The sequence below is a fragment of the Pelodiscus sinensis genome, chromosome 19 (genome assembly GCF_052426305.1).
Source record: "Pelodiscus sinensis isolate ZL-2025 chromosome 19, ASM5242630v1, whole genome shotgun sequence".
NCBI classification, from domain to species: Eukaryota; Metazoa; Chordata; order Testudines; family Trionychidae; genus Pelodiscus; species Pelodiscus sinensis.
Window position 1 is genome coordinate 26,199,285 of NC_143070.1, and position 18,043 is coordinate 26,217,327.

The 18,043-nt window shown below is 53.1% G+C and overlaps 5 non-coding genes across 5 annotated transcripts; all 5 read left to right on the forward strand.

The window, feature by feature from the left end:
* The first annotated feature begins 513 nt into the window (after positions 1-513).
* LOC142824509 (U1 spliceosomal RNA) lies at positions 514-677 on the forward strand. The gene has a single exon (XR_012899368.2). It is a non-coding gene; the product is annotated as a U1 spliceosomal RNA (small nuclear RNA).
* A 5,604-nt stretch (positions 678-6,281) lies between these two features.
* On the forward strand, positions 6,282-6,363 carry TRNAS-AGA (transfer RNA serine (anticodon AGA)). The gene has a single exon. It is a non-coding gene; the product is annotated as a tRNA-Ser (tRNA).
* Positions 6,364-10,520: 4,157 nt separating this feature from the next.
* Positions 10,521-10,593, forward strand: TRNAV-AAC (transfer RNA valine (anticodon AAC)). Its single transcript has one exon. It is a non-coding gene; the product is annotated as a tRNA-Val (tRNA).
* A 1,325-nt stretch (positions 10,594-11,918) lies between these two features.
* On the forward strand, positions 11,919-11,990 carry TRNAQ-CUG (transfer RNA glutamine (anticodon CUG)). Its single transcript has one exon. It is a non-coding gene; the product is annotated as a tRNA-Gln (tRNA).
* Positions 11,991-17,570: 5,580 nt separating this feature from the next.
* TRNAQ-UUG (transfer RNA glutamine (anticodon UUG)) lies at positions 17,571-17,642 on the forward strand. Its single transcript has one exon. It is a non-coding gene; the product is annotated as a tRNA-Gln (tRNA).
* Positions 17,643-18,043: the final 401 nt, after the last annotated feature.

Sequence of the window (18,043 nt, forward strand, 5' to 3'; positions counted from 1 at the left end):
GCCCAGCTACGGAGGGCGACAGGCCCAGTTGGACCGGGGGTGTCGGGACGAGAGCGGAAGCCGCACGGACCCGGTACCTCCTGAGTGGCGGCTCCTGTCTGAACCAGCTCCTGCTGGGTGTGCGGGCCGCAGCCGGGGAGAGTGCCGGTGGGGTCGGGAGTCGGGGTGCAGCAGTGCCGCCAAAGCGGGACTCAGGCCAGAGAGGAGAGAGAGCTCCGGGCCCGGGGAAGACAGGCAGGCAGGGGCGTGTCCCGGGCTGAGAGGCAGAGGGGAGTGAGTACGTATGCAGATGTGGGCGCGAGCGGAGGCTTGTGGGAGCGGGAGCGGGCTGGCGAGCGGGGCCCGCCTTGGGCAAGCGGGGCTCGGTGTGGGTGTCGGGGGCGGCTTGGGGGCGGGTGCGGGCAGTAGGGGAGCGTTTGGGGCACGGTGGTGTGGGTGCGCGAGGCGGCGTCCACCATGATGTGAAAGGGTTTGGGCGGTGGGGGGCAGGCGGTGGTTGTGCAAGTGGAACTCATACTTACCTGGCAGGGGAGATACCATGATCATGAAGGTGGTTTTCCCAGGGTGAGGCTCATCCATTGCACTGTGGGTGTGCTGACTCCTGTGATTTCCCCAAATGTGAGAAACTCAACTGCATAATTTGTGGTAGGGGGGGACTGCGTTTGTGCTTTCCCTTGGCACTCGCTGTGAAAAATAGACTGACAGGTGACCAAGACAAACAGAGAAGAAATGTTGCTGCTTCTGTTCTCGCTCTTTTCTCTTTGTAGCGAGCATTGCTAGTTTTTTGTATTTTTCTCTGCTCGGTCCCTGTTCTGTGCTAAGGCTTGGCTTGGCTGGTCCCTGGGGGGGGCTCTTTTTTCTGCTTCTTCTGCCATCTCCTGGAAAGCACATCGCTTTCCTAGGCCATTGATGCCCCTCTTCAGCCACCCTGCTTGCCTTACAGGAAGTTTCCCCTAATGGCCTGCTGGCCCTCGCTGCAGCCCCAGCCCCTTGCTTCTCGTCCTGGCCTCCCCCCACTCCCCCCCCCCGAGCTTCAGAAGAACCAGAAGTTCTCCCTTCTCTGCCTAGCAGCCTTTTATGGCCCTGAAAACTCTTAGCAGCTCCCCTCTAGCAGACTCCCTACAAATCTTCTACACCCCGCACAGTCAGTTTCTCTTGCATTTTTCTGCATTCCCTGTCTCCGATTTGTATGAGTCTGCCTCCCTTCCCACCCACAGGGTACAATGCTCCAGCTAGGCCTAATCCTCACCGTGTAGAGCGGAAGAATTACTTTTCCTGTCTTGCGCACGACGCTGCTGCTTCCGCTAACGCGCCCCAGAACGATGTTCACTGCTCTGGCAACCTGTTTACCGCTCTCAACTCCCATTTACCTCGTGGTCCGCTGTGACAGCCAGCCTCTCTCTGGCCCTCTCCCCTGCTGTGCCGATTCTTGTCCACAGTATTCCCTCCTAGACAGCCATTTCCCATTCTCTCTCTCTCTCTCTGTCTCTCTCTCTCTGCCACCGTGCGCGCGGGCGCAAGCAACGGATCGATCATTCGTAAGCGGAGTCCTTTGCATTTGGCCTTATTGAACTTCATCGTAGTCTCTCCAAACCATTTCTCTGCTTAGTCCAGATCATTCCGAATTGCGAGGATCCCATCCTCCACAGCACCTGCAACCCCTCCCAGCTCGGGGTCCTCCGCAGTCTTGATAAGTGTACTCTCTACGCTGCCCATCTGAATGGCCGAGGAAGGGAACCGGGCCCACAAGGAATCCCTGCTGGACCCCCGCTCATTACACTCTTCCAGCAAGGCTGGGCACTACGGCGATAACTATTCCCTGGGAACGGTATCTCTGACCCTTTAGCAGCACCCTGATGGTAGCTCCGTCTAGCTTGCGTTTGGCTAGCGAGCACGTTCGTGCGCAAGTCACGTGAGACGGTACCCACAGCTTTCCTGAAGACAGCAGATATACCCTTTTGATAGGTTGCCCCTTTCCCCCTCTTCGGGAATCTCTCCCACCTGCCGCGAGTTTTCTGAAATAATCCTCCATATCTCAGATGTCACCCCAGTCAGCTCCTTGAGTACGGGGGGGAGGGGATGCATTTTATCACACTGCCTCAGTATCTCGGCCTTCGCAACATCCTCCGGCGTAGGCCCCAACTCAGCGGCTGCCGGGAAACAGATTACTGGGGCTACGTCTACACTGTCACCCTTTTCCGGAAATGCTTAAAATGGAACAGTTTTCCATTATAAGTATTTCTGGAAAAAGCGCGTCTACATTGGCAGAATGCTTTTCTGGAAAAGCACTTTTTCCGAAAAAGCGTCCGTGGCCAATGTAGACGCGCTTTTCCGCAAAAAAGCCCCGATTGTCATTTTCGCGATCCGGGCTCATTTGCGGAAAAGACTAGTGGGCTGTCTACGCTGGCCCTTTTCCAGAACAGTTTTTCCAGAAAAGGACTTTTGCCCGAATGGGAGCAGCATAGTTTTTCCGGAAAAACACTGACGATTTTACATTAGAACATCACTGCTTTTCCGGAAAAGCAAGCGGCCAGTGTAGACAGCTGGCAAGTTATTCTGGAAAAGCGGCTGCTTTTCCGGAATAAGTGACCCAGCGTAGACACAGCCCAGGGGTTTGTAGTAATCTCTGCACATCAGAAATGCAGTGTGCGATGCAACTGGAGATGCAAAGGTTTCAAAGAAGTTGATAAAGCTTTCAGGGGGCACTTGGAGTTGAAACAGGGACCCTTTTGCCTATAGTCAAACACTTTACCACTGAGCTACACCCCCATTACACTTGCTTCTTTGCATCCAGTGTTAGTGCCTGGGGCTGTGTCTAGACTGGCCAGTTTTTCTGGAAAATCAGCCACTTTTCCAGAAAAACTTGCCAGCTGTCTACACTGGCCGCTTGAATTTCCACAAAAGCACTGACGATCTCATGTAAGATTGTCAGTGTTTTTGCAGAAATACTATGCTGCTCCCTTTTGGGCAAAAGTTTTTTTCCGAAAAACCATTGCGCAAAAGGGCCAGTGTAGACAGCAGAGATTTGTTTTCCGCAAAAAAGCCCTGACTGCGAAAATGGCGATCGGGGCTTTTTTGCGGAAAAGCGCGTCTAGATTGGCCACAGACACTTTTCCGCAAAAAATGCTTTTGTGGAAAAGCATCCTGCCAATCTAGACACGCTTTTCCGAAAATGCTTTTAACAGAAAACTTTTCCGTTAAAAGCATTTCTGGAAAATCACGCCAGTCTAGACGTAGCCTGGAGCTGTGTCCACACTGGCCACTTATTCCGGAAAAAGTTTGAAGTAGGAATAAGAGATCCTCCGGAAAAGGGCTTTTTTCCGGAGGATCGGGGCCAGTGTAGACGCTCTTTTCCGGCTTTTCTAAAAGCCGGAAAAAAGCGGCGGACATTTTTATTTAAATGCCGCGGGGGATATTTAAATCCCCCGCGGATTTCCCTATTACGATAGCTGAAATTAACATGCCCCTTCCGGAAAAGGGGCCAGTGTAGACGTAGCCTAGGAGCTAAAAGTTGAAGAAGGGCCATTTAGAAAGGTGAATTTCTTTCCCTGGCAGGCTTTTCTGTGTCCCTCAGTGGCCTAATGGACAAAGCACTGGCCTTCTAAGCCAGGGATTGTGGGTTCAAGACCCACCTGGGGTGACAGTTTCCTTGTTGTTCACTAACAAATAGTTTGCATTCCTTTGCTCTCTGAAATAGTTGGCAAGGATGCCCTGCAGTTACTGTCTCCCTTGCCACAGAAGCTGTCCAGACTCCTCACTAGCTTGTGTTAGGTGCAGATCTGGTTGCTAAAACCCCAGGTATTCAAAGTCAGAATGAAGAGGCACATTTTACTCTAGAAGGCCCAGGAGTGACAGACAGCAAGAGGTGGCTGTAGCAGGCTCTGCCTGGAGACAAAGCGGAGCCTGAGGATGAGAAGGCCCATGAGAGGCAGAGACTCTGGGGGGTGGTTAGTTATTTGGTCTGGCAAACTGACAGAAAATCCCGAGGCCCTGAGCATGGTGCAGGCGCAGCCCATGGGGCAGTTTGCCTGGTGGGGTTTGGGGCGTGGAGAAGCTGTGAAGCTCTGAGAGTGGATTAGGTCCCTGGCTGAGCTGTGACACCTGCCGTGTGTGTGACTCAAACTGTCCCTCGTCCCCTTTTGTGTGTCTGTTGCGCTTCCAGCTTCTTTCCTCAGGCACGTTCATCCGGCAAAGACCCCCCCAGGGATCTTGTATCTTCCTTTGTGCAGCTCAGCCGCAGACACTGCCAGGGCTGGAAGGAAATTGCTGCACTTTGGGAGTCAAAGGTGTTGTCTGGGACCACAGAGCAGTTTCACCCAACAGCTTGAGGGGGGCACCATGGCTTAACTTGCTTTTTTTAAACAGGAGATCCTAGGTTCAACTCCCAGTGGTGCCTTGTTGCTTCCTTTGCTCACATTTTCCCAGGTCCTTCTGGGACACAGAAGAGGCCTCCCCTGGCCACCCATGAAACTGCTTGGCTGACCCAGGGCCTGAAAGGGGCCATTAGGCAAAGACCAGAAGTGGTGATGCTGGGGGAGTGGTTGCCCTGCACTCTCCGTGGTGTGAGGAGCTGGGCGGGAGAGGAGTCCCAGAGGTTGTTGGGTGGGAGAGTAGAGTTTATCAGACTTGGCAGCTCTAGAGCAGCCAAGGGAGAGGTGGGGAAGTGACTTCTGGATACTCTGTGTGGCCCAGGGATGCGGATCAAGAGCCGTCCTTGTGTTTTTTGCTGTAAAGTGTTGTTTCTGGGTCCTTTGCCTAAGATCGAGCACTTCTGCCTTCCGGAGAGCCATGTCACAGGCACAAGCCCCCAGAGACCCCTTCAGGGACACATCACAGGACCAAGCAAGGGGCAGAAACACTGGGCACTGTCAGTGTCTGGGCCAGAGATAAAGACCCTCTTGGAGCTGTGATCCGAGGGGGAGTCTCTGCAGGCCCGGCAGTCCAGGTGGAGGAATGTGGACATTATGAACATATGAACATAAGAACGGCCGTACTGAGTCAGACCAAATGTCTGTCTAGCCCAGTGTCCTGTCTGCCGACAGTGGCCAGCACCAGGTGCCCCGGAGGGGGTGGACCGAAGACAATGATCAAGCGATTTGTCTCCTGCCATCCCTCTCCAGCCTCTGACAAACAGAGTCCAGGGACACCATTTTATCCCCTTGGCTAATAGCTTTTATGGACCTAACCTCCATGAAATTATCTAACATATGGCCCAATGGCTGATGGCCTTGCAGAGAAAGGCCACCTCCCCCCTCCTGCATCCTAGACCAAGTCAGACCCAAGGTCAACGAATTGCGGGAGGGGTATGTGAGGGCCCATGAGGGCAGGTCCCGCTCTGGGGAAGCACCGCAGCACTGTGCATACTGTGAGGAACTGGACCGAATCCCGGGGTGTGGGGAGCCCCTGTCTCCAGGGATAGTTGTGGAGTCTGGGATGGAGACACCTGGGAAGCAGCGGCTGCAGCTTCAGGATGACAACGCTGATGACCTGCAGCTCCAGGGGATGCAGGAGGACTCCCAAACGTCTTCAGGCAGCGGGGAGGGAACATCAGGTGAGTGCTGGGAGGTTGCAACACCCAGGACATGTCGACACTTGCAGTCTCCTTCAGGAGAGGGCTGCAAATGGAGACATTCGAAATTGTAAATGAAACCGGGATTTAAATATCCTGCGCTACATTTGCATAATTGTGTCCGGGTGTTGTTTCAAAATACTTTATTATGAAATAAAAAACACTGTTTAGATGCAGTTATTTGGGGAGAAAACCCTTCTTCCGAAATAACCCTTAAACACTCCCCTCTGGTCTGGACCTAACAGCGGTGTCAGCGTTTGCTAGTCGGGGCTCTGGACAGCACCTGCACAGAGGGAGATGGCAACTGCGGGACTCCCTGGCCAACTGTCCCAATGTTTCACAGCTGAAAAGAAAACAAAAGAGGCCAATGCAAACAGCCCCCTGGCAGCGAGGGAGTCAGCACGTCGGTGGGTGGGGCAGGGAGCTGGGGGCAGATTTTGACTCTAACTAGCTGGGTGACCTTGGCCCATTCAGTGAACCTCTCTCTGCCCCCATGGCCTTGTCTGTACAGCAGGGACAGCAACACTCACAGGCCCCGCAGGAGGCGGCTGGTTTAATGCTTCACCCCAGGGCCCAGCAATGAGCCCCCAAGCTTGCCCTGTGCGCTGGAAGCCAGGTTTGCTGTGTGAATTCTGTGGGGCGGGTGAGGTCAGGCCTGGGCACTGGGATTATTTACCACTTTCCCTGATCCTGGGACACTGCTGCCTTCACAGCTGTGGTTGCTGAGTGGTTAAGGTGTTGGACTTGAAATCCAATAGGGTTTCCCTGCGCAGGTTCAAATCCTGCTCACAGCGTGGCCTGTGTTTTGGCCACGCCCTAACCAGGGCAACAAGCTGCACAACCCCTGAGCCACTCTCCCCAACCCCAGTCAATCCCTTTCTGCGCCTTCCGAGAGAGACACAGGGCATGGTGCCTCCTTATGGGTCCCTGGGCTCTGGGGAAACTATCAGCTCCTGCAGCCTCTGCCCTTTACCCAGCACCCCATGGCTCAGCCCTACCCCTGGGCGCTGCCCTGCTCCAGTGTGTGATAGGAGTTGAGTGAGAGGATGGAGCATCTGGGCCTCCCCCAAAGGTCCATCCATGAAGGGCAGAAATGTTGGGGATATGATGTGGGTCACTCCTCCCGAGGTGCACACCACCCTCCCCCCCGTGTTGGGAGCAAAGGTTCTAGAGAAGTATTGGAGCGGGGAGGTCTTGTTCCCTGCTCTTGCTCTGCCTTGGGCAAAGAATTAGTAACAGAATATTTGTCCAAGTTTATGTACAGAAAAAAACTGACAAGCATGTTTCTGTGGGGTGGTGGTTATCGTGTTTGCTTAATGTGGAAAAGGCTCCTGGTTCAAAGCCAAGCAAAAAGTGGGAAAGGGGGTTCTGCTCCTATTTGTGGCTCCCCAGGTAAACACAGCCCCTGCTGCTTGGGAATAAGCCCAACTCCCAGGCTGAGTAAAGGACGGAACAACAGGAGCCCTGTCCTAGAAAGGGAGGGGCCAGTGTGTGTGAGTGCATGGCCCACACAGACAGCCCCAGGGTGCAAGGACAGAGCTGCTGGACATCTCTAGTGGCCCTGAGGGGGGGAGACATGGGTGTTAGCAACATGCTCATGTGGTGCCATGTTCCAGCACCGCCAACAGGGAGTGTTTTTTGTGGTGTCACCTGATTCCCCCCAACTGTAGCCCTTGTACCTGCCCTGTGGCAGGATAGAGACCCAGGGCCAAGAGAAAGCAGGAAGAGCCCCAGGATGCAGCTCATCTCCCCTTTTCTCCTGCAGTGCAGGTTGTGAGAACAGCTCTAAGCAAAACCATCAAATTGAAGTAATTAGCCCCTATTGGAGCATACCAAAGCCTGGGATTGAACCAGGGACCTTTAGCTCTTCAGTCTAACACTCTCCCCACTGAGCTACTTTGGCTATGATAAGAGGCCTGTCTGGCCTGTAATTCTCTGTCCAGGATGTTTTGCCGCATGGCATCATGCCCTGCCCAGGAAGGCCAGACTGGCCTTTCCACAGCGCCCCTCCCCCACATCCCAGAGCCAAGGGTCCCTCTAAGCCAGGCCTGGGCAATACAGGCCAGCGGGCTGGATCCAGCCCATGAAGCCACCCAACATGGCAGCAAGAAGCCTCAGGCAGATTCCCTGCTCGCCCTGCCCCCACGCACAGCTGAGAGAAGGGGCTGCTGGGCCCTTTGTGTCTCTCAGCTGCAGAGGAAAAGGCTTCAGGCCTGGTCCCTGCTCCCAGCTTGTTTGTGGCCAATGGGAGCTGCCTGCTTGAAGCCCTGGCCAGTCCCCACAAGCTCTTATTCACCCAGGCGTGTGACCTGTACCCCCTGCGCAGGGAAGGGGCTGCCTGAGAAATGTGCTTGGTTGCTGGGAGTGTCTCCCAGACAGAGCCTGCCTCTGGCACCCCAGCCCCTCCCCTCCCTCAGCCCACTGGCCCTCCCTGTGATGGGAAAGGGCAAAGACTTGGCAGATTTCATTAATACAGATGAGGCTGGTTTCCCTGACTGGGAATTGAACCCAGGCCTCAGCAGTAAAAGTGGTAGTCACTAGACCACCAGGGACACATGAACATGGCTCTCTCCTTAGCTACCCTTGCCTTTCACAGGCCATTTTCTGTCCCCTTCAGGACATTTTCCATTGCCCAGAGGGGACAAGAACAGAAACCAAACAGAACATCAGAACAGCCAGACTGGGCCATGCCAGTTGCCCAACTAGCCCAGGATTCTGTCTCACAACAGCAGCCAATTCCATTGCCCAGTGGGAATCCTCAGGACAGAGAATTGTTAAGTGACCCCTCCTGTCGCCCATTCCCAGCTTCTAGAATACACCAGCCCTGTCCATCCAGGTTAAATGCCATTGATTGACCTTCCCTGCATTAAATTATCCAGTTCTGTTTTGGATCAAATGTCTTGGGCTGCGCAGGCCTTGAGTCATGGCAAGAGCTGGAGGGGAATGGGGAACGGCTGCACTTTGGAATGGGAAGGGGGTGTCTGGGACCATAAAGTAGAACAATTTCAAAGCCCCTTTCCAGGAGGGCACCATGGGTTGGCTGGCTAAATCAGCTGCCTCATAAACAGGAGATCCTGGGTTCAACTCCCAGTGGTGCATTGTTGTAACCTTTGCTCACATTTACTTATGCCCTTCTGGGACATGGAAGAGGTCTCTCCTGGCCACCCATGGAACTGCTGGTTCAGGAAAAGGCTGATCGGGGAGGGGTGTTTGGAAGAAGGAACAACAGGTGAGAAGCACCTGATGCCCACAGACCCTGACTCTCTATGGCTGCAGGAGCTGCAGAGGTTACACCCTCAGGCTCTCTAGGCCCTGACCCCCTGAGGGAATCACAAGGGCCTGTGGTGCTGGCTCTCCTGTCCCAGCAATTGCAGTCAGAGCCCTGCTGTGCCAGCAGCTTCTGCAGGGGCTCCAGGCTTGTGGTTTCCTTCTTCCCAATACCACTCTCAAATCAGCCTTTTCCTCAACCAGCAGTTCCATGGGTGGCCAGGGGAGGCCTCTTCTGTGTCCCAGAAGGGCATAAGTAAATGTGAGCAAAGGTTACAACAAGACACCACTGTGACTTGAACCCAGGATCTCCTGTTTATGAGGCAGCTGATTTAGCCAGCTAAGCCATGGTGCCCTCCTCCAAAGTCTCTTTAAAATGGCTCTTTATGTTTCCAGACAACACTTTTGACTCCCAAAGTGCAGCCGTTCCCCATGTCCCTCCAGCCATCGAGCCCAGGCGGTGTCTGGCCCCCTGGGCACAGAAAGCTCCAGAAAGCTCCGTGGGCAGGTGGCTTTGGCTTCCTTGCCCATGGGATGCTGTTGCAGGAAGGGCTGCTCAGCAGGGTTGGGGTTCACCTGTCAAGGAAGGGAAGAGTATTTGGGTGCTGACTGGCTAACCTAGTGAGGAGGCTTTAAACTAGGTTTGATGGGGGCAGGTGCCCAAAGCCCACAGGTAAGTGAACAACATGGACACCTGGGGGATACCAGGGCATAGGCAGGAGAAGATGGGACTGAATCCTGCTACCTCTGCCATGGCTTGGCCCAGGAGGGATGGGGTCTAGCAGCTTTTCACTGCAGCTTTGTGGGAGGCCAAGTAGGAAGGGGCTTCTGGAGGCTCATAGCCCCCTGGCCTGCTGTGTCTGTGGAAAGGGGGGAGAGGACACACACTTGTCACTGGGGAACAGGGCGCATGGATCCCACTTGTTCCTGCAGAAAATGAAACAGGCTGAGCATTTTGCAGAGAACAAGCCAGAGCCCTTCTCCTGTCCCTGGAGAGATGGAAATGGGTCTGTTCCTTGTGGGGAAAGAAGTGGGTGTGTTGGGAGTGGGGTTCGAGTTCAAACCTCTCCACAGACCAGAACCCCACATTAGGGGCAAGAAAGAGCCTTGAGTCAGGCAGTGGAGAACACCTGGCTCCTGTTACCCTGAGATGGGATATTAGGAAACTTTTCACAGGCAGCCTGGCTAGCTCAGTTGGTAGAGCATGAGACTCTTAATCTCAGGGTCATGGGTTCAAGCCCGATGCTGGGTGGTGCCCTTCATTAACTCACATTCTCAGCCTGTGAGCAATTGTCTCTCAGTTTTCACCAGGGTTTTAGAAAGAAAAGTCTAGTCCTGGGGTCAAGCTTTAGTAGAACCAAAGAGAGAACCAACTGCAATTTCCATCTTCTGAGGAGAAGGGAAGAGGATTTTCTTCTCCTCAGTTCTAGCCACAACAGCCCAGGGGGGGAGAAAAAATAACCCTCCGCCCGCTGATTGTCCCCCGTCAGCTTCTGTAGCTTCACCTCCTTCCACAGCAGCTCCAGCTTTGAGCTACAAATCTCAAGGGGCTGGTGAGGAAATTAGGCGCTTCCCTGAGAACAAGAGGTGGAGTGTTCACAAGGAGCATCCCCTTCCCTGCAGAGCAGGGTGTTAGAAAGAGCCAGGAACAGAATAGTCAGACAAGTTCCATCCCTTGAAATGTGTTTTTGTGGTGTAGTGGTTATCACGTTTGCCTAACATGCAAAAGGTCCCTGGTTCAAAGCCAGGCAGAAACACAGGGTCTTCTCTTATTGCGGTGCCCAGGTAACTGCAGCTGCTGCTGACCAGCCTGTTGATGAGCCCAATGCTCATGTGACGGGGGGAGCTAACGTCAGCTGATAATGCCCCTGGGTGCCAACCTGGGGAAGCCAGATAAATTAGGCCAGGCAGCTGCTTGTGCCTTGGCCTCCCCTGCCCTGGGAGGCTGGTGTATTGGGCTGGCTCTGCCTGCTGCCTCCCTTGTGTGACTTGTCCAGTGCAACAGGCCAAATGTCAGAAAAGCCTCTTCCCCTCCCCCCCCCCAAAAAGCAGAAGAAAAAGCTACACAAATTGGGTTTTGAAATTTGCGTAGCTTTTCCTAGCAGAGCAGTGTAGGGCAGACATAGCCTGAGTGTTGCTCAGCACTGGGAGGAGACAGGGAGGGATAAAACGATCTAATGGCACCTGAAGCCTTTCAGAACAACTCCCAGCCCCAGCCGTAAGAACCAGCCCTTCCCTCCATCCTCACTGGGGTCTGCTGGGAACTGTCTGGACTCAAGCCCACCCCAGTTTCACCCTAAGGATTGCCTGTTCTGTAAAAGCTGCGCCCTGGAAATGAGAAAGCAGCTAAAGTGACACTCGTGGGACTTGAACCCACAAACTTTGAATGTCTAGCTGGGCTCTCATGAATCACTGCAGCTTAAAATAGTGATAGAAAAGTAGCCATGTTAGTCTAGGGTAGCTGAAACAAAATACAGAAAAAAACCAGTTTCTTGCCATTTTAACTCAGAAGGGACATTATCTCAATGACTTAATTACCTGCATCCTGCTTCAAAAGCCTTTTAAAACTGCACTTTAAAGGGAATCCTCTGAACTGTTATTCATGCTAAAATTTGACACTTTACGGCGGGGTCCTAACAAAGACTCTAGTTATCTTACCCATTACAAAGATAGCTTCCCCAATTATCACCTCTAATATCATTAGCTCACAGACATTTACCTTCTCCCCCGCTCCCTGCAGCAAAGCCATGGGGGGGCTCTGAGATGGCCCCTGCCCTGCAGCCTGTCCCACCTGTCCACTGTCATGGACTCTGTGAGGTCATCGCCTCCCAGCCTCCCTTAGCCAATAAGCTGAGGGACTGCAAAAGGCCCTTGTGATGTCACTGCCACACCCACCCCTGCCCTCCAGGGCTAATGCCCTGCCCCAGACAGCCCCTTTGCATGGCTGAGCTGCTCCCAGGGGTGAAAGTGACACATTTCTTACAGGGAGTCCTGGGAGATGAAGCAGCTGGAGGGAGCCAGGAGAGCAGAGGCCAGTCTGAGAGCTGAGAGTCAGAGGTGCCCACTGCACTTTCCCACCCCAGGTCCCATGGTGTAAGGGGCAGCACTCAGGACTCTGAATCCTGCCATCTGAGTTCAAATCTCAGTGGGACCTGCTGGGGCTCAGCTGGTTGTTATAAGGTTTAGAGGCTTCAGCTTCTATTCCCTGAGGTTCAAAGAAGAGAATTTTGTTCCTCTTGCTGGGTGTCTGAGGCCACTGGAGCTCCATCTCCAGACTGAGCAGGCAGGCGGGAAGGGCCTGATGCCATCACAGCTGTAGGGCAGGTCACCCACCTGGCCCCTGAGCTCAGCCCGTGCTAGAGGCAGCCAGACAGTGTGAGCGGGTCAGAGGGGGGATTTGGGGAAGGGTCCTGAGTCCTGGCTCCCAGCCACACACCTTGTGTGACCAATGGCCCCTGCACAAAGTGCATTGTGGGAATAAGAGTTGGGGCAGCAGGAAAGGGGCCGGCCCATCAGCACCAGGGCGCAGGCAGGAGAAGATGGGAGTGAATCCTGCTACCTCTGCCATGGCTTGGCCCAGGAGGGCTGGGGTCTAGCAACTTTTCACCCCAGCTTTGTGGGAGGCCAAGTAGGAAGGAGCCTCTGGAGGCTCATAGCCCCCTAGCCTGCTGTGTCTGTGGAAAGGGGGGAAGAGGACACATACCTCTCACTGGGGAACAGGGTGCATGGATTCCACTCGTTCCTGCAGAAAATGAAAGAGGCTGAGCATTTTGCAGAGAACAGGCCCGAGCCCTTCTCCTGTCCCTGGAGAGATGGAAATGGGGCCGTTCCTTATGGGGAAAGAAGTGGGTGTGTCGGGAGTGGGGTTCGAGTTCAAACCAGACTGTGACTAGCCAGCCCGTCTCTGGGCACCCAGGGGCTACATCTACACTGCAGGCTTCTTGCTCAAGAATGGCCGTTCTTGTGCAAAAACTTGAGGAGCATCTACACTGCACGCGCGTTCTTTCACAAGTAAATATATGGCAAAATGAAGGAAAAGGGCTTCTTGTGCAAAAGTTATTCCTCTCCCCATGAGGAATAAACGCTCTTGTGGAAGAGCTCTTGCACAAGAAGGTAGTATGAATGGGGAAGAGTGTTTTTTTCATGCAAGAAACCCCCTTGGCTAAAATGGCCATCAGAGCTTTCTTGCACGAGAGAGCGTGCACACTGCCACGGACATTCTTGCGCAAAAGCACATGGCAGTTTGGGCATGCTCTTGCACAAGACATTTTGTTCAAGAACTCTTTCACAAAACAGTTCTTGTGTTAGAAGCCTGCAGGGTAGGTGTAGCCAGGGGGTGTTTGGGTTTGTTACCAGCGCTGAGCTTTGTACAACAGCCCAGGGAACATTGTGAAAAGCCAAAACCTTCCAGCCCTGGATGTCCTTGGCCAGCCAGCGAGTGGCACAAAGGTTCCTGGCAGTGATGGCTTTGGGTAATTGATAACAAACCCCAGTAGATCAGATGAGGTGGCCGAGGGGTTAAGGCGATGGACTGCTAATCCATTGTGCGCTGCATGCAGGGGTTCAAATCCCATTCTCATTGGATGTTTTCAGCCCTTCCTCTTGCTTCTCCCAGATCTCTCTTCAGTTCAGTGCCCGCCCCTCCTGTACCCCTGCCTGCCCTAGCTCCTCCCACTGCAGCCTGGGGAAAGGGGAAATCTCCACAGAGACATTCCCAGATGGGACCTTCAATTCCTCCTGCCCTCAGGGGGAAACCTCACAAAGGAGATTCCAGGCAGCCGGGTCATGGGGGTCTCTGAGATGCCCCAGCCCTGCAGCCTGTCCCACCTGGCTGTTGCCATGGACCCTCTGTGAGGTCACTGCCTCCCAACCAATGAGCTGAGGTGCTGCACAAGGCCCTTGTGATGTCACTGCTGCCTTGCAGGCTCATGTCCTGCCCCTAGCCAGCCCCTTGGCATGTGTGAGCTGCTCCCCTCTGCCCCCCTCACTCAGGGCTGGTTCTGGGGCTCATGCAGGGAACATCAGAGACTGCTCAGGGGGCCACATGTCCCAAAGGTCACCTTTTAAATGTCAGGGCAAGCCAGGATCTATCCCGTCCCTTCCCCAAGACCCCACCCCTTTGCTGAGCCCCTGCCCGCCCCAAACCTTTCCATGGACTCTTGGTTACTAATGGACACTCGCCACTAATGACATAATCACACCCCAGCCATGTTGCTAGGGCTGCAGCTGGGGAGAACAGTTTCATTTAAATCATTAAATGATTGAGCATTTGAACTGTCTCATGTTAGTTGATCAAACTTCATTTTAAATAAAAGAAAACATTGCGGGCAGCACACAAGGTTTCAATGTTGCTTTATTTATGGCAGGGGCGGGGAACCTTTTCTGGGTTGGGGGCCACTGACCCACAGAAAAATTAGGGGCCACAAAAGTGAGAGACAAAAAACCTCCTCCAAATGCCCCCAGCCCTCTCTGATGTGGCCCCCAACTCAGACACCTCACTCCTCTGGCGTTCCAGCCCCATGGCGTGAGGGGAAGGGACAGGCAGGACTGAGGGTCACATTTACTTTTCTGGGGCAGCAGAACTAGTGGATTTTGTGGACCTGCTTAGTCTATTGGCTTCTACTTGAAAACCTGAACCACTCAGCCGCCTCAGCTCTGATCTGAGCAGTGCCAGAGGGCAGGGGAAACTGGTGCCCAGGGCTGACGGCACCTGCCCCACAGAATTCACACAGCAAACCTGGCTCCCCGAGCACAGGGGGAGTTGGGGGCTCATTGCTGGGCCGTGGGGTGAAGCATTAAACCAGCCCCCTCCTGTGGGGCTGTGAGTGTTGCTGTCCCTGCTGTACAGACAGGGCCATGGAGACAGGGAGAGATTCACTGAACAGGCCAAGGTCGCCTAGTGAGTTAGAGCCAAGATCTGCCCCCAGCTCTCTGCCCCACCCACCGACGTGCTGACTCCCTCACTGCCATGGGGCTGTTTGCATTGGCCTCTTCTCCCTGGAACCAGGTTTAAGCCACAGCTGAGGCTCTGGGCAGGAGGCTGGGTATGGGGGGTCTGAGTGTGGGAGGGGGAGCGTGTGTTCCTCTGGTTCAGCTTTTCCCTTTCTTCTAGCCCAGCAATTACCCTGCTGCAAAGCAGAGTGAAGAGATGAGGGTTGCTGTTGCTGTGAGCTGCAGTGCAATAGTCAGGGTCTTGGACTTTGAAACTGTAGCTATTAGTGTGAGCTAGACTAGTCATTCCAAGGTTGTGGGTTCAAATCCCACTGGAGTCACTTTCAGCTGCTCTCTGATTTCCAGAGCAGCTTTTACAGACCAGGCTGGACCTGCCCCTGTTGCATGATGAGAGTGTCAGGAAGCTTGTGATCCCAAGACCTCTGTGTGAGACTCCCCTGGGGGGGCTCACAGGAGAGAGCCCCTGGGTATCACACATGGGCCATGGAGACCTGCTCCATGGTCAGCTGGGTGCGAGAGACGTGCCTGAGACTCTTGGTGGGTGTGTGGGCCCTGCCGTGCCCTTCCTTTAAAGAGACGGGGCAAACACAGGGCTGGTTGACAGGGGCTGTGACACTCCAGCAGCGGGGCCGTCCAGCCTTTCAGCTGGATTCAGACCAGGCTGGTTGGAGCCTCTTGCGCTTGCCGAGGGGGATTCTGCACTTGCTGCCTTGGGAGCCAGGGTCACATTGCAGAGCTCCCCCAGGGCAGGGTTTGGGTCTCAGGGTTTGGGTTGGAGTCCCTGGGACGGGGGAGGGGGGTTTGGTCCCTTCCAGAGGGCACAGAATTAACAAGAGAGAATTCCTTCCCCCTCAGCAAGCTGAGTTGGCTAAAGAGTTAGTAACAGAATATTTGCCCAAGTTTAAATTGAGGAAAGAAAAGCCTCTGTGGTGTAGCCATCACTGTGTTTGTTTAACATACAGCAGCAGCTCCTTAGTTCAAAGCCCTATAGAAACACAGGTTCTTGAGGTGCCCTCTCTGATGGGACAGACATGTTCTACTCTGAGCTGGGGGTCTCAGGGCTTGGGTACCTTGTTGCCCTACTCAGGCTTGTGCAGAGGTGTCCTGGAAGCTCTGGTTGAAGGCTCTTTCACAGGTGAGTTCTTCTTGCTGGTCTCCTTCTTGGACCCCAGTTTATATAGTGAAAATTGAGTCCTGCTTAGCAATATCTTAACCAATTACTTTAGTATAATTTTGCTAACCAGTCATAAGATACTATTGTGATTTATCTAACCAATCATACTCCACCACCTTAGTTGATTTACATCTAGCAAAATTAATGATACAGCAGACAGAAACAGATCCAAACCAGACACCGACCACACAGACAAACAATAGGAAAGGGAGGACAAGAATCATAGAATGCCCATTGCACAACCACAACTATTGATAAGCAGTTTCTTGCCGGACAAAACGGTGTTTAACTAAATTTTCTCTACCCATCTTGAGGTCTGTTTCTTATCTGGTACCAGTGGGTGCCATTAGGACAGGATCCCCTTCTCACAGCCTAGTGTGACACTATTTCAGTGTCATTTAGCTGGAATGTGAGCATGTGACTCCAGGCTTTACAGCTAATTGCTGCTGCTCTTGAGTCTGGCTGCAGAAGAAAGCTTTAGTTTAGACCTACTGAATAGCTACAGGCCTTCCAATAGGGTTACAGAGGAACCACACTGTTACAGATGACCTTTCCAGGCCAAAGATAGAAGGAAACCCTCAGGGGTGTTTCTAGACTAAGGTTCATTCAATTGGTTTGTTTTTTTGTAGACCTGACCCTTCCGCGCCCCTAGAGACTCTGGAACAAAGAAGACACATGAGAAGAACCCAACTTTCTTCCTTTTGCTGTGACATGGATGGATCTAGCTCAGGTTTCACTCAGGGGGTCTGTCTGCATGTGAAGTACCTGTGACAGCACCTGTGCACCTCTGCCCCTCATCAGCAATGCCATATACTTGGGGGAACCTCTTGCCCTGAGACTTGCAGAAAGGACAACCTGGCCAAAGAAGATGTACTCAGGCACCCTTTCATAGCTCAGCTGGCAGAGCAGAGGACTGTAGTGTGTGTTTGGCAAGTGATCCTTAGGTTGCGGGTTCAACTCCAGCTCAAAGGAGCCATTCTTTTCCCTCCAGCCTGGCCTTAGCAGAAGACAACCAAGGTGGTTACCTTGGGTCCATGTCTTCAGAACCCTGCACTGCAATTGACAAAACAATGGTGGGGAGGAGCTGCCAATCACATTTCTTGGGCTGTGCAGGTTCTGTCCACACACAAAAGTTCTTTCGGAACAATGGCCGTTATTCCACAATAACAATGCAAGAGTCTACACAGCAATTCCGTCATTTTGAAATAATTCTGAAGTAACAGACGGCTTATTCTGACTTCTGCAAACCTCATTCTACAAAGAATAATGCCTGTTCCAAATTAGCTATTTCAAAATAAGGCCTGTGTAGCTGCGCCACTGCTGCTAGTTTGAACTAGCCCCTTCTTGTGGACATACTAACTTATTCTTCTGAGACAGCTCGTCTACACTGGGGAGCCTGCCTCAGACTATTCTGAGGTTTCCCTGCAGTGTAGATGTGCTTGTTCGAAATAAACTATTTTGGAATCACTATTCAAGGACAGCTTATTCCAAAAGAAATGTGCCGTTTAGTCAAAGCCAGAGGGATGAAGCAGCAGGAGGAAAGCCAGGAGTGCAGAGGCCAGCCTGAAAACTGAGTGTCCCCAATGCCCATGAAGAGGTCAGTGTGTAGGTCCCATGGTGTAAGGGGCAGCACTCAGGACTTTGAATCCTGCAGTCTGAGTTCAAATCTCAGTGGGACCTGCTGGTTTGAGCTTGTTGTTGTGAGATTTTTTTTCACACTGCACAGCTATGTCTATCCTGCAGGCTTTTTGCACAAGAATGGCTGTTCTTATGCAAAAACTAGCCGAGTGTTTACCCTGCATGTGCATTCTTGCGCAAGAAAATGGACAGTAAACCATTGGAAAAGAGGGCTTCTTGCACAAGAAGGCAGTGTGCACAGGCAAGAGGGATTTCTTGTACCTAAAACAGCCATTAGAACTTTCTTGCACAAGAGAGTGTCCACAGATGCTTTTTATCAGGAGATAAACCATTTCATAGAGCTGAAAGGAACTTCAAGAGGTCATCTAGTCCAGTCCCCACACTCATGGCAGGGCCTAGAACCATCCCTGACAGGTTTGTCTCAGATGTCTCTAAATGGCCCT